This window comes from Trichosurus vulpecula, chromosome 6 (assembly GCF_011100635.1).
Source record: "Trichosurus vulpecula isolate mTriVul1 chromosome 6, mTriVul1.pri, whole genome shotgun sequence".
Classification (NCBI taxonomy): domain Eukaryota; kingdom Metazoa; phylum Chordata; class Mammalia; order Diprotodontia; family Phalangeridae; genus Trichosurus; species Trichosurus vulpecula.
Window position 1 is genome coordinate 237,760,095 of NC_050578.1, and position 15,774 is coordinate 237,775,868.

At 38.7% G+C, this 15,774-nt stretch overlaps 1 protein-coding gene across 1 annotated transcript in view; it reads left to right on the forward strand.

The window, feature by feature from the left end:
* Positions 1–363: 363 nt before the first annotated feature.
* The window catches only part of ANO3 (anoctamin 3), a 270,486-nt gene continuing 255,075 nt past the window's right edge, over positions 364–15,774 (forward strand). Inside the window, exon 1 of the mRNA XM_036764751.1 lies at positions 364–400. The gene's annotated coding sequence lies outside the window, so the exon portion shown is untranslated. The remainder of the gene's footprint in view (positions 401–15,774) is intronic.

Here is a 15,774-nt window from a genome sequence, read left to right on the forward strand (position 1 = left end):
ACCAATTCTCCAGGGGCTGATGATAGTATCCAGGGGATGATAGCATCTCTGTGAGTATTTGATAAATGTTTATTGAATTGAATCCAGCTGTACAGCGGCTTCTCTGGCAAGAGGATCCTAAATCTGAAAAGTTGTGATTCTCTCTAGAATAGTTAGTATCATGGTAAAGGAAGGAGAATCAAGGATAAAGTGGGTCAGTGGGGAAAGGGGTAGAAAACCCATCGTTTATATGCCTTCACAAAGTCATTGGGACCCTAGATGGTTATGCAATGGTATTCTAGGAAAGCCTCCATTCATTGTTCATTTGTTCCTCCATTATCCCATCCTGCTACAGAGCTGACCATGGGTCCTTGAAAGCAAAACTAGCAGAGTCCAAGTTCTTCTGGTTCTCACTAAGCTGGTAAGTCACCAAATGTATGTGTAAGCCACAGATCCTCTGTGTTGTCCGAGTCCTATATGATCTCAGCCAGCCCTTGTTCATTTACTTATTTTAAAACCACAGTATTAAACTATTTTCTGTATGAATTTAGCATAACCTTAAACTTTCAAATGTCTCTGTAACACTGATAGAATGAAACATCCCTTTTTGTACTTGCAGAATACCAATATTTTCAAAATCTGAAAAATGTATAAAAAACTTAAAGAACAAAAAAGTACATCTTCCTTCCTTCCTTCCTCCCTTCCTTCCTTCCTCTCTCCATTCTTCCCTTCCTTTCTATTTTCCTTCCTTCCTCCCTTCTTCCCTTCTTTTCTTCCTTCCTTCCTTCCTTCCTTCTTTCATTGTTTTCTTCCTACTTGCCTTATTTCCTTTTTATCTCCCTCTTTTTTTTCTTCCTTCTGTATTTTTCAATCTATCCTATTTTAATCCAAGGCTCAATGTTTTGGCATTTATAGTTACTGCCAAAGTCTCATTTTTCAAATATTTCTATTAAAATAATGATGTATGAACAGAAATATTCAAATTATTGTTAAGACATTTCTATTCTTAACCAGATCTGGGGGGTATCATGAGGACTCATGTTTCTGTTTCCATTTATATTTTGTACCTTCAAGTTTTCAAGTGTAAATCACCAGTGTGTGGTATTTCTTTCCCTGTCACTGCCCTCATTCTTCCTCTTCTCCTACTCTCGTTGTTTTCAACAGTTCTTTTTACGAACTTGAAAATGACTAAGACTTTCAGGTACCATCTCCTCTGTCTATAGTTACAGTATTTTAAATAATTCAAATCAGGAAAAGAGAAACAATGGATTTTGGTTGCTGTCTGGCTGTCTTGGAAGCTGAACTGTTCCATGATGCACAATGCTGATGGATGTTTTTTGTTTGTGCTGCTGGGTCATGAAACAGTTTCATTCTTAGGCTGTTTGGCTCTTTAAGAGTCTATGGAAATATTTTAAATGGAAAATGCTATCTGATAAATTATAAAGTTTTCAAGCATAAAGAGTCTAATAACAAGTCACTATCATACTATGTTTTTATGTTTAATATTCAGTTGTCTATTATGTTGGTGGATAAAATTACTTTTTGATATTGCATGAAAGTATCAGGGTATAAACTAAAAAAATAATCAAAAATAAATTTGGGATGGATGAGTTTTTGGAGGACCTTTTCTCTTTCTCTCTAATATTTTTAAGAATTCTAAATGATAAGAAGGAATTATAAAAGCAAGCCAAGAGAAATGTGGGCAAATGGGGCTGATGGTATGATATGAAGTAAAAAAATTAAAATATTACATTTGAATTTCTACCATAGAACATATTTTCCTAATACCATGACCTAGACCTTTGGAGAAATTCAAAATGCCACATTTCCAGTTGTACCAGTAGGTGACATGGACAGTAACAAATAGCTTGCAGCTTTAGATCTTACCTTTTGCCAGAAATGAGGAGAGACCTAACTTAGAGGCATTTGGGCCCATTCAGACTAAGTGACTAAAGCTTATGGATGCTAACAATTCTGGAGGGCAGCTAGGTGGCACAGTTGGTAGAGTGCTGGACCTGAAGTCAAGAAAGCTCATCTTCCTGAATTAAAATCAGACCTCAGATACTTACTAGCTGTGTAACTCTGGGAGAGTTACTTAACCCTGTTTGCCTCAGTTTCCTCATTGGTAAGATAAGTTGGAGAAGGAAATGGCAAAACACTCTAGTATCTTCGCCAAGATAACTCCAAATGGGTTCATGAAGAGTTAGACATGACTAAATAATGAGTGAACAACAGTTCTGGATTCTCTTAGATGGGACTGTTGATAGCATTTCCCAATCTCGCTCACTGCCTCCTTCCAGTTAAGGACCTGGGAATATTGAAGGTTAGCTTAGACCTAGGCATTCAGCTGTTCACCATGCTAACTGACTCAAGGAAGGGGCAGCCTTAAAACAGTTTTTTTTTTTAATCATCCAACAAGGCAATGGTAAGTAACTAAAAATAAGCTCAGAAATTCCTGAGTATAATCCCCATCCCCCCAAAGTAGTTTAGGACTTAAGTTATTCTAAATTCCTGACTCAGATATAAAGGTTTGGACAGTCAGTTAGTTGACAGATTTTGATAAGTGACTGACCCACTGTGATAAGTACTGAGGATAAAAAAAAAAAACAGGCCTCTGCCCTGAAGGTGCTCACAGCCCATTTGGGAAGACCATGTGCAAACAACTACACATAGAAACTATGTAGGGAATGGATGGAAAGTAATGTTCCAGGGGAGGGACTGGGGTGAGGAGGATGGAGACTAGGATGGGACAGTCTCTCTGCACTTGGAGTGTCCTTTGGGATGGGTTTCCTGCGGAGCTGGAAATCAGTGAAGCACTAAGTCTGAGATGGCCTGCTTCCCCTTCATTTCCCCACACCACCTTCTGCCTCCTCTCCACCTATAGCTTCTCCATAATATATTCCAATATTCCTTGCTTCCAGGAAGGAAGGAACGAAGGGAGGGAGGGAGAAAAGGAGGAAGGGGCGAAAGGGAGGATGGAGATGGAGAAGGGGGTAGGGAGCAAGAGGAAGGGGAGGGGAGGATCCACTTATTTAATGTTCCCAGCAAACACTGAGGAGGATTGTGTTTTCACCCACTTTCTGGGAAATGGCTTTGAGAAGAGGTCCCTCCCTTGTCCCCATTCATCTCCACTCTCCCTCCCTATCAACCTCAAACAAGGAAATTCCAAGGTTCATGACCTTCAGAGAGATAGAGATGAACCTGCATCATAGAGAAAGGGATCAAGAGTTATTGAGATGAGACAAAGGAGGCCTTTTCTGTCATCCCCCTGCCTTTCCTGCCCACCATGGCTAATATCTTCCCATTGAGATTAGCTCCCATTTATCCTGTATACATGTACATATCATATGTGTGTGTAGGAATCTGTGTTTATATATATATATATATATGTGTGTGTGTGTGTGTGTTGTGTGTACATACATATGTATATGTATTTATGTGTGCATGTATATGTGTATACATAGGTGTATACATATGTGTGTGCATGTATATGTGTGTATACATGTACATACATATATTTGAGAATTGTCACACCCATTAGAATGTGAGCTCTTTGAGAGCAGTAACCATTATTATTATTTTGTTTTGTTAATCTGTTTTATAATTATTGCTGTTTATCTTCCTTTTCATCCCCTGCATTCAGCACAGTGCCTGGCACCTGTTCACTGCTCCATCACTGCTTAATGATCGGTTCTTTACCACAGTAGTGTTTTCTATGCCTTTCCAATGTAAATATCGCAGCCACCATTTGCACAGTGCTTTCAGGTTTGCAAAGCTCTCAACATAGTTTTTCCTTTGTTCCTCAGAAGATCCTTGTAATGTAATAAACATTATTATCTTCATTTTATAGGTGAAGAAACTGAGGCTCAGCAAGGTTAGGTGATTTGACTAGGGTCATACCACAAATAAGTATTGAAATGGTTGCAAACTTAAGTCTATTCTAACTCTAAATTTCAGTCTGCATTCTCTTATGCAGGGGACAGGCTTTTATAGACTGATTAGGTTACTGTACCACCATTTAGAGCCTTGTTTCCATGGAGGCAAGAAGAAACATCTTCCGACCTCACTTGAAAATGAACTATTACAACTAATGCTTTTCAGGAGTTAGAAACTGCTTTAATTGGTATTTCATGGCTTTTAAGCTATTGGTCTTGCTGACCCCATTCTCCTGCTTGTTTCTGTGGCACCATCAGAGGGACTCAGTGTTTTTTGTCTCCTGAACGCTTTGGTAGATTCTAAAGTTAATGAAAAAAACATATATTGATTGTGATCACTTATGATTATTATTATATAAAAAGAAAGCTGCCTTTGATTCAGAAGTCATACATCAAATCCTTCCTCGGAGTTGTATCTTTTTAGTTTTGCATGTATAAACCTGAGAAAATGACCTATTTTCAAGATTGGTCTTTGAGCCTCTTTGAAAGACCATGGCTTCTAGCTTCATCATTCAACTTTAATTACTCTCCCTAAAGTTTCCAGTCACTTCTTAATTGCTATATCTAATGATCTTTTCTCAATCCTCATCCTTAACATCTATCTATATATTATGTTACACCACTATATCACAATGCCATGTGTCAAATTCCACGTCTAATATGTCAAATGTTATATCAAATCTACCTCTTCTCGAGGTTTTCCCAACCCTTCACTCTCCTGGTTCTCCTATCTGCCTGATTGCTCCTTCTCTGTTTACTTTTTCTAGAGTATCATCTGTGACATGCCTACTAAGCCTAGGTATCCTCCCGGGCTCTGTCTTAGGCTTTATTCTTTTATCAATACTGTTCTCCTTGGTAATTGCATCAACTCCCCTGGATGAGTTCAGTTATCTCTGTATAAATGATTCCCACATCTATATGTCAACCTGACTTGGAGTTTCTTGAACAGGACAGTTCACTTATCTTCTTCATTCCTTTGCACTGGCTGTTCCCCATACCTGAAATACCATCCTTACCTCCACCTACCTTTAGAAACTTTCTTTTCCTCCAATGTTCAACTCAAATACTACCTCATCCAAGAGGCCTTTTCCAGTACTCCTCCCAGCTACTACATTCTTCCCTTATAGATATGGGATCACCATTATCTACTCATTAGGTGTCTTGTACATATCCATCTCTTTACATGGTGTGTCCCCTATTAGAATGTAAGCTTTTTGAGTAAATGAATTTTTTTACCTTTTTTTATATACTTGGTGCTGAGTATGATGCCTGGCACAAGGTAAGTATATAACACTTGTTGATTCATTGATTAATAAGACTTGGGACAAAATATTACCAATTATAGATAGTCATCCTTCATCTTGTATAACTGATTAAAAAGTGATTGACTTGGGTTAGAGGTTTGTCAGTTCTCTGAACAAAATATTAAGTGATCATAGTAATTTTTTAACCTGCTGTACTTTGTTGGTTTTAGTAGTACCATTTCCTAATGTATCCTAGAAAACTGCGCTCAATGGATCCCACTGTGCTTTGTGAAAACTCAAAGAATATGAGTTTATCAAATAAGGGAACTAGTCTATCTTTCCACTGTCTACCTATTGAATCACCCTTTTATCCAGTTACCCAGCCATCCAGGCACTCAGCCATCTATCCAGTCAACTATATACCCACCTACTCATTCATTAGGCCATCCCTCCACCTACTCACCCACCTATTCATTCATTTGCCCATTAGTCTATCCATCCTTCCCATCCAACATTATCTTATTCATCCATCTATTGACTCCTCTACCCACTAATGCATTCAATATTTGTGCTCTAGGATTAGCATTGTAAGGAATACAGAGTATGATACTGCCATTGCCTTCAAGAGGCTTACAGTTAAGAGTTTTAGGGCTATGTTAGAATAAATGTAATCATGGATCCATCATATACTGTGTGTCTGTAAAGCACAGAGTTCCAAGACTGAACACAATATCGCTTTGTTTTTCTTCTTCATAAGTGAGAGATCAGTATTGGAGATATTAATAATGAATAAGTCAAAGAGCACTACTGGAGGTAGGGGAGGAGCTTACTTGCAATCTAATACTAATGAATTATGTCAGTGTGTTCTAATAAATAGAGTAATTGGGCTTGAAATCAAAAGGTCTGGCTTCAAACCCACCCTAAGTCACTTATCAGTTCTGTGACCAGAGACAAGTAATTTGTCCTTTATGTGAATGGAAAAACCTCTAGGCTCTAATTCCTCAATTGCACATGGTTTGAGACCAATAACCTGTATTGGTGAAAATAATCATTGTCCTTGAAGTTGTCCATGCTAGCAAAATATGTACATTCTGTGTATATGTGAAAGGCAATAGTCCTTATTAAAATGAAAATTGCTCCTTATGATTATCTTTGCAGCTTCACCCTTCCTTGACTGAGGCTCTAAAACCTATCCCAAATAAGCAGGGCTCAGAGCTCTTCTGTCCAAGACACCATGCCCAGCTAACAAAAGCATAGCACATTGTCCCCAGGCTAAGATGAGGGCTTTCATTTTTGACCCCCATTTCTCCATGGAGATCAAATTCCTCTGTAATTGATAACTGTCTAGTCAAGAGTTAGAAAATTTTCCAAACCCCCAAATACTTGCTGGCTTAGTATACAAAGGAACATGAGCCAAAACAAAAGGGAAGCTAAAGAAACCAGATATTCTTCCCTCTTCTAGTTGTGGCTTTATTATGCATATCTGTCAGCAACAAAACTTGATTGCTTTGGAGAAGGATTTTGCCCAGTAAAACCCTTGGTCTATTTTTAAATTCAGTGGTAAAAATATATTAAATATAATATTTCAGCTATTCCACCAGTCTCCAAGCACTTATTAAGTCCTTTCTGTATACTAAGCACTAGAGACGCAAAGAAAGAAAAGGGGAAAGATATGATGTCAAGGAGTTCATATTCTGATGAAGAAGCCCATATTCTACTATTCAGTTCAACTTAATTCAGAAAGTATTTATTAAGCAAATATCTCCAATATGCAAAACATTTTACATACTACTAGGGATGCCAAAACAAAAATGAATCAGAATCTATATCCAAAGATATTAAATTCCCCTGGGAAGAACCAACATGCACAGTCATACAAATACAAACTATTTGTTGTTGTTAAGTTCAAAGCAGGCTTCAGATACTTACTAGGTTTGTGACCCTGGGCATATCACTTAACCTGTATGCCTCAATTCTCCATCTACAAAATGAGCTCGGGAAGAAAATGGCAAACCATTCCAGTATCTTTGCCAAGAAAACCCCAAATGGGGTAACAGAGAGTCAGACACAACTGAAGAATGACTCAACAACAACAACAACAAAAGAGGTCTTTCAGGCTAGCTATCTCCTCATTTCCCTATAGCTTTCACTCTTTGCAATAGATCCCATCGATCTTCACACATACATACGCACACTGGGTATCCTCTCACCTTCCCTTTTCAGTTTAGGTTTGTGTCTTCCTCTATTAGGTTGTATGCTTTTTGAAGATGGGGGCTGTCTTTCTCTTTCATATTTGCATCCTCAGCAATTAGCACAATGGTGGGACATAGCAGGCATATGGTGTTTATTGGCTGACTGAACAAGAATCACAAAAGGTGTCCCTAGAAGCTGGCACCTGAGCTATGTTTTGAAGGAAACTCTGATATCATCATTGTAGTGACTTTCTCCACTCCTATACATTACAACCAATCCATGCCTGGATAGATCACCTTCATGAGTTACTGTGGCCAAAAGAATTCATCTCCCGGTGGGTGAGCTTTTAGTGTTAAAACTCTATAATAGACAAACTCTGGTCCATAGCTGGGCTGAACAGGCCAAATTTATGCCCACTTTGCACAGACCTTTAGATATCAAGGTCAGCTCCCCACACTACTGAGGCATGGGAGGAGGACATTAGTGGAAGAATGTCTACAAAAGCTGTAAAACTCCAGAGAAGTGTCAGCCAGAACGATCATTAGCTATCTCAAATTTATTCCCTGAGCTTTATTGCATTGTGATGGCAAGCATCCATCAAAATGCCCAAGCTGGATCCCAAAGCTCAGGTCCAAGAGAGATGCTGCTTCATCAGCTCTTCTTCCTTCCACCCAAGTACCACTTGGTAATCAGGACTGAATGTTGGGCACTGGAATTTTGGCACCTGTTCAACCTTAATCTTATGTTGCTTGCATTTTAAGGAAGTATCACATTGCTTTGGGCCCTGTGAGCAGAAGAGATCCTGAGCTAACCTCCAGCTTGAATATGAGGAACTCATAGAAAAAGGCAAAATAGTTTCCAACAATGCTTTTCAATGACATCAGGCAAAGTCATGACCGATGTGATACTGGTGAACTCAAGGATGCCCATACTGCCTACAGAGCTATATCTTTGGAACAGGAATGGAATTTCCTTTGACCACTCTGGAACTTAAAGTCTCTAAATGTTAAAGTTGGCCTAAGTGTAAGACCAAGGTTTATGACAGAAAATGATTGCTCTAAGATGCTGAAAAGCCATCTCTGATGCAGAACTGAGAATGTGGCTAGCTTTGCAACAGCAGCAGGAAGCTTTTCAAATGGTCTTACATCAGCCTACGATGTGTAAGGTTACATGTAACCATTACTTCTGTCCTTAGCTTGTCTTTCAGGGGACCACTCCCATCCAAGAAATGTAAAAAACTGGGTTGGAGACAGGTTAGTTAATACCAGGTCGATATGATGCAACGATATAACATGATATGCTATTATATAGTGTCAATCAATAGTTGCTCAGTCACTTTCAGTCATGTGCAACTCTCTGTGTCCCCATTTGGGGTTTCCTTGGCAAAGATACTGGAGTGATTTGCCATTTCCTTCTCATTTTACAGATGAAGAAACTGAGGCAAACAGAATTATATGATTTGCCTAGGATCACACAGCTAATAACTGTCTGAAGTTGGATCTGAACTCAGGAAAATGAGTCTTCCTGACTCCATGCCTGGCACTCTATCCACTGTGCCACCTAGCTACCCTTCCAATCAATCAGTAAGCCTTTCTTAAGTACCTACCCTGTGTCAGGTACTGTGCTAACTGAACAGACTTCAAAACAAAAATGGAACAATGACTGAACTGAAGAACCTTACATGGACACATGTCACTACAGACTCTATAATGAATATGTGTCTATATACATACACACATTAAACATATAATAATTAGTAAAGTACTATTGTTTATTCTGTAGCACTAAAGCCCCTTCATACATTAAAGCAAACGTGACCTCATCTGGTTTTCAAAGTTAGTAATTGTAATTTAAAAGAAAAAAAGGAACAATTTGATAGTGTTCAGTTTCAAAAAAATAAAAAAAAAAACAACCTCATAGGGCTCATCGCCTTTTTGTACCAGATGCACAGACAAGTAGAGTAGGGGAAAAAAAAATCCTGCGCTTGGCACCAAGAGAAGTAGGTTCAAATCCTGGCTCCAACAGCTGTGGGATCATGAGCAAATTACTTAATTGAGAATTTCGGTTTCTCCATCTGCACAAAGGGGATAATAAGCCATTCGCTAAGTACTTTCAGGTGGGAAGGGGGGAGGCGGGTTGTAGGGCAGTTAACAAAAGAGCTCTCCAAAAGTTCTGCAGAAATGGGAGCTGTCATTATTCTGACTAATGGATAGTTATTTTAGACATCTGCATGGAAGCTTCCTGCTTTTACAGTCAATGAAATTGGGGAGGGGGGGAAGGGGAGGTGTTGTAGACATAGAGTATCTATTCCTCCATCTGCATAGAGGATTACCTAACAACAAAGAAGCCTCTATTAGGGATTAATTGAGGTAAAGCCCAATTCCAGATTAAGAACAGCTATGTTCTTGCAGCCATGGTAGAGTGGTAGAAAGAGTAGTGAGTCCTTGTGCGTTAACCTCTCTGAGCCTCAGATCCTCTTTCCTAAAATGGGAATAAGGCTATTTTTACTTTCTCTCTTACAATAAATGTTGCAATGTTTATATGTGGGCAGGGCTGGGTGTGTTGTAAACTCCTAAGTGCTATGGAAAATGTGAGCTCTTACTGTTACCTCCATTCAAGAAATACATAAAGATCATCCTTTCTACTCCAGGGACCCTTTATGGATCCTGGCACCATTTTAGATTCACAGCTAGCCTCAGGAGGCTGCTGAATACGAACTCTGATTGCTGCATTCCAAACTGATGGACCTGATGCTGTTCCTGTTCAGTGGTTTAGGGTTATGTTCTCTCCATTAAGGACTCTTCGTAGGTCTGTATCTCCTATTCCCAGAAAAGTTCATAGCTGTATGCGGAGGTTTAGCACTAAGTCAGTATTTCCTACCATTAGAAAGTTCCCATATGCATGGACATGTGAGTCCCTGTTAATTTTAGCCATGATGCCTGTTCCTCTTACACCCCAACACTAGTGTTTGATATTTATGCATTTGTTTGTTCTGTTTATCACTTCAGGGACCAAAGCTTTGACCACACGATCTGGAAGCTCCAACATTCTGTGATTCTCAAGTTCTCTGTGGCTACTTGAATGTTCTGTTCTACTATCTGGATGCTTAAGCTTCCTTCAGAGTTCATCTCTGCTGCTTCCAGTTACCCTTTAGGCAACTTTGTCTCAAAAACTGCAACAATGTGTCCTGAGATTTTCCTTTTCCCCTCCCAATAGATACATTATTTACTTTGGGCTCTTGTTTTCAACCTTGGGGATCAAATGGTTATGTTACAAAATGATACTTCTAAGCAAAAAAAAAAACCCACCCATACTCGAAGAGTAAAATTGCTATCCAGATATAGGGTATCCCAGGGTTCTCAAGGCACTTTTAAGCTATTAGTATTTAAGGTTATTTAAACTTTTTAAGTTATTTAAGCTACTAAACATTGCATCAGCACTAAGACTTTTGGGACACGTATAATGACAATTCAGTTTAGAATATCAGCATTTTGAGATCTTAAGGACAACTTTATTTTGCTACCACTGATTACAGATGCTACAATAATAACAATTACAACAACAATGCATATGTTACATATGCTGTAATATATAGCATGTACAGATGCCCATTGTACAGACGATAACCGTAGCAACAACAGCAACAACGTGTATATAGTACTTACCACGTCCCAGACACTATAAATATTAGCTCATTCATTCAGTCCTCACAAAAGCCCTGGGAGGGAGATACTACTATTATCTCCATTTTACACATGAGGAAACGGAGGCAAACAAAGGGTAAGTGACTTGCCCAGGGTCACACAGTTAGGAAGTATCTGAGACTGAATCTGAACTCAGTTCTTCTTGTTTGTAGGCCCAGTGCTCTGTCCACTGCACCTCCTAGCTGCTCCTTTAATATGTTTGCCCTTTCTTAAGAGCAGTGACTATTTCAAGCAGTCCCACATTCTCCAGATGAAACAAATAAAAATGTATGTACTCGTTGCTATCTCTTATATATTCTATATGGGTCAATCGATGCCTAAGAGGCATGGTGGGACTGTGGGAAAGAGCTTTTGATGATGTAGCTAGATAGCATGGTAGATAGGGTGAAGTCACGAAAATACTGGAGTTCAAATTGGCCACAGATACTTAGGAGCTCTTTGACCACAGGCAAATCACTTAAACCCTGCTGTTTGTTGCCCTTCCTTCAGAGTTCATCTCTACTACTGGGCTGTGTTTCATTCTAGTTACCCTTTAGGCAACTTTGTCTCACAAAACTGCAACAACGTGTAGTGAGGTTTTCCTCTTGGTCTTTTTGGTCATCATCATCATTATCATCATTATTATCACTAGACATTTTCAAGCAGAAGCTGTGTGATCATTTGTCAGGTATATTGCAGTAGAGGTTCCTTTTCAAGTATAGGTTGGATTTGATGGTACTGGAGATACTACCAAGTCTGAAATTCTGTGATTCTGAGCAGACTTCTGTCGAGGGATGGATTGGTCATGACTTTTTGGTCATCTAGTCCCAAACTCTCTTTTCAATGACGAACATGAGGCCTATCATCCACTTGTCCAATGCAACATAGTTAATGACTGTTCACATGAAAAATTCCTGGGTGTTTTGGCAGCCTCTGAGTTCACTAGGAGTCAGTGGTGGGACATTTTAAAGATACAAGACTTTATCGGAACACAGACTTCTCCGTCCGTTCAGATCCATCCCTCCCTTACCTTCTGTCTAAATTCTCAGTTAACAGCAGTTAACACTTAAACTCTCAGTTTGCCCAGGAGATAATAATAGCACCTATCTCACAGGGTTGAATGAATGCTATAGGAATGAAACCCTGTGTGAAGCCCTTTGCAAACTCTAAAGCACTGTGGTGGAAATATTCTTGTGGTGGTGGTAGTGGTGGTTATTGCTAATAAACAAGAGAACACAGGATCACAGACAAAGAAATGGAAGGGATAGTAGAATTTATTTAGCCCAAATGAGAGAAAAGATGTCAAGCCCACTGCACACTTAAAACTGCTATATAAATGCCATCTGTTGTTGTGGTTGTGGTTGTGGTTGTGGTTGTTGTTGTTGTTATGTAGTGTCTTTGGAGGATTTTCCTTTCTTAGGGAATTGTCTTGTTCAGTCATTTTCAGTTATTTCTAACTCTTCATGACCCCATCTGGGGTTTTCTTGGCAAAGATTCTAGAATGGTTTGTCATTTGCTTCTCCAGCTCATTTTACAGATGAGGAAACTGAGGCAAACAGGGTTGAGAGACTTGTTCAGGGTCACACAGCTAGTAGTGTCTGAGGCCAGATTTTAACTCATGAAGGTGGGTTTTCCTGACCCCAGACCTGGAGCTCTATCCATTGTGCCACATAGCTGCCCTGTTATTTGTATTTTTCTGTCATCTATAGGGAAGAAAGTTCCTTCCATACCAAGACCTGTAGAGTAATGTATAAATAAAATAGAATTGGAATAATGGAATAAATTATAATGATTCACATTAAGAGAGTTCCAAAGTTTGAAACTGCCTTTCATCTGTTATCAAATGTATCACATACAACACAACAACCCTGTGAGGTTGAGGCTATTATTATATTACAGATGAAGAAACTGAGGCGAATAATGTTTTCAGTAACTTGGCCAGGGTCACACAGTTAGTACATACCTGAGCCCAAATTTGAACTGAGGTCTACCTGCCTCCAAGTTTAGGACTCTATATATTACATTAAGTTGCCTAACAGAGATGAGAGATAGCATGGCATAATGAAAAGGGAATAGGGCTTGGGTTCAAATCCAACTTCAGACACAGTCATATAACTGAGTGATTCATGTAACCTCACACAATTATAGGGAGTAAAGTATTTTATAAACTTTTGAAAGCACAATAAGTAGTAGCTACCGCTCTTAATGTAGTACATGATTTTCCATTCGAATTGTGATAAATATGCTCCTCTCTTTAATTTAAACCAAATGCTAATAGTTCCTTCAGTATCTCTGTTAATACTGAGTAGAGGCTTAAGAAATTGTTCGACTTCTTGCTTCCTTTACCAACTGACTGATTGATTGGAGAGGAAAAAAAATGCATCATTTCTAAGTATGGCCCAGGTATAAACATAGCTTGAGTTTAATAATAAGGGCCAGGTTTAACATGCAGAAAAGAAAAAAGAAAAGATGTGTGAAGCCCTGACCCCAGGTTCTCCAAATCAACTTCCAGTGTACAAGACAGCAGTGACACAGGGTTATACAGTTAGAAGTTGAAAAGAGCTTTTTGGTCATCTAGTCCCAAACTCTCTTTTCAGTGAGGAACATGAGAGCTATTGTCCACTTGTCCAAAATAACATAGTAAATGACAATTCATGTGAAAAATCCCTGGGTATTTTGGCAGCCTTTGAGTCCTCTAGGAGTCAGTGGTGGGGCATTTCTTCAGTACTTTCAAAGACACAAGACTTTATCAGCATGCAGATTTCCTTCATCCATTCAGATCCATCCATTCCTTACGTTCTGCCTTAACAAATTTTTGACCAACAGAATTCATCACCTGATGGCCAGTATAAACATGATGGATATAATCTATCATTCCGGTGGAAATATTTCCAACCTGATAGAACCTGCTAGATCTTGTGTCAATTGATCTATTTGGCCTTGGAGGATCAAGAGTCATCTCTCCACCATGATGAAGTATACCATTAAGACATTAATGATGAAATAGTGTGACCCTTCCTATATAGAAACATATAGCTAATTTATTCATTAGCATATTCATTTATTATTTCATTATTATTCATTTATTATTAATTCATATTTGAGTTGCATTAATAAGAATACAAATTAAGTATGGCAATAATCCCACTATTGTTTGCCTTGGTTAGACTACTTTTCAGTCATTGGGTCCAGTTCTGTAGGCCATATTTTGAGACAGACATGAGGAAGTTGCCATGAATTTAGTAACCAGAGAGTATGAGGTTACTAAAATCCAAGTACCTTAAGGAAATCAAGATACTTAGCCAGGAGAAGAGAAACCTTCATGAGGTCATGTAGCCATCTTCCATAATGGCTAAGATTTGCATAGTGAAAAGAGCCTTCAGACAATGCTTTAAGGTTTGCAAAAACACTTGACATGTTATTATGTCATTTGAAGAATGGGTGCTATTAATGCCTTCCATTTTCCAGATGAAGAAACAGAAGCTGAGAATGGTTAAGTGACTTGCTCAAGGTTGTACAGCTAATAAGCATCTGAGCCAGGATTTGTACTCAGGACTTCCTGAATCCAAGTCTAGCACTCTAATCACTATACTATTTAGCTGCTTCCAGCTTTCAACTATTTGAAAGTCTCTCATGAGGAAGAGGGATTTGATTTACTCTTTTTAGTGCTCAGAGTGAAAAACTAGGCTAGTTCCCAAACTAGGTTGGGAATTAAAAAGAAGCTTCCTACGCACTGGGCTCTTTCCAAATGGAAAGAATTGCCTTCTTCACTTCAGGCTGTCTTCAAGGAGAGGCTAGGTACTTGTCCTGGATTTTGCAGATTATATTCATGTCTCATGCAAAGTTTTGGGTTCCATAGCCTCCACAATCCTGTCCCCATTTAGAATTTTGATGACTCTGTGATAAGGAGTAGATAGATTCCAGTTTTACTTGTAGACTTTAGAATAACAATGCCAACTTGAACAGATAATACATAGACAAAAGCATATTTAGTTATTATAAATCTAACTTGCTAGATTTAATTGTTAATATATTTAACTCAATTTAGGTTGAGTAAGGATCCTCCAAAGGGTAATGGACAGGTAATGGAGCATGGTGGGTGTACCTACACTGCACCACACTATAAGAAATGTGTGGTAGTTGGAATCTAGGCCTGTCTGATTTAATTGTGCTTCTAGAGAGTTTGATGTTAGTGCCAAAACATCTTGATGCTATGGTTATTGTTAACATGAAGAAAACATGGGGAAATCTGTTCTAAAGAGAAACAATGCTGTACCTAGCCAGGGTAGTGGAAAGAATCTGCTAAGTTGTTTAGTATTTATTCCTAGAATGTTTCAAGTACTCAGTCATCTATCTCCTGACTTTGCATTTTCTTTTGTTAGCTTTGTAGGAGGCTTGTCTTTTGACTCTGTAACCCCCACCTCCACCCCAAATTTATTCTTTGGGTCCTCAACCCATCCATTAAGACATTGAATTGATCAGCCATATTTTACTTCACAGAATGTGACTTGTGAGACTTGCTTGCTTGTGCATGGTCCAAATGTCTTATTTTGCACAAAAATAACAACAAAAAATGCCTTGTCTGAGGCAAGAAAATATAGATGAATAAGTTAATTCTTCAACAAAGGAATTTTGAAGAAATAATAGCATGTCACTAGAGAAATGGATTGTAAAAAAAAAAAAGATAGGTGTATTACATAGCTAGAGTGAGGGATGACAAGTAGATAGCCCAACTGACAC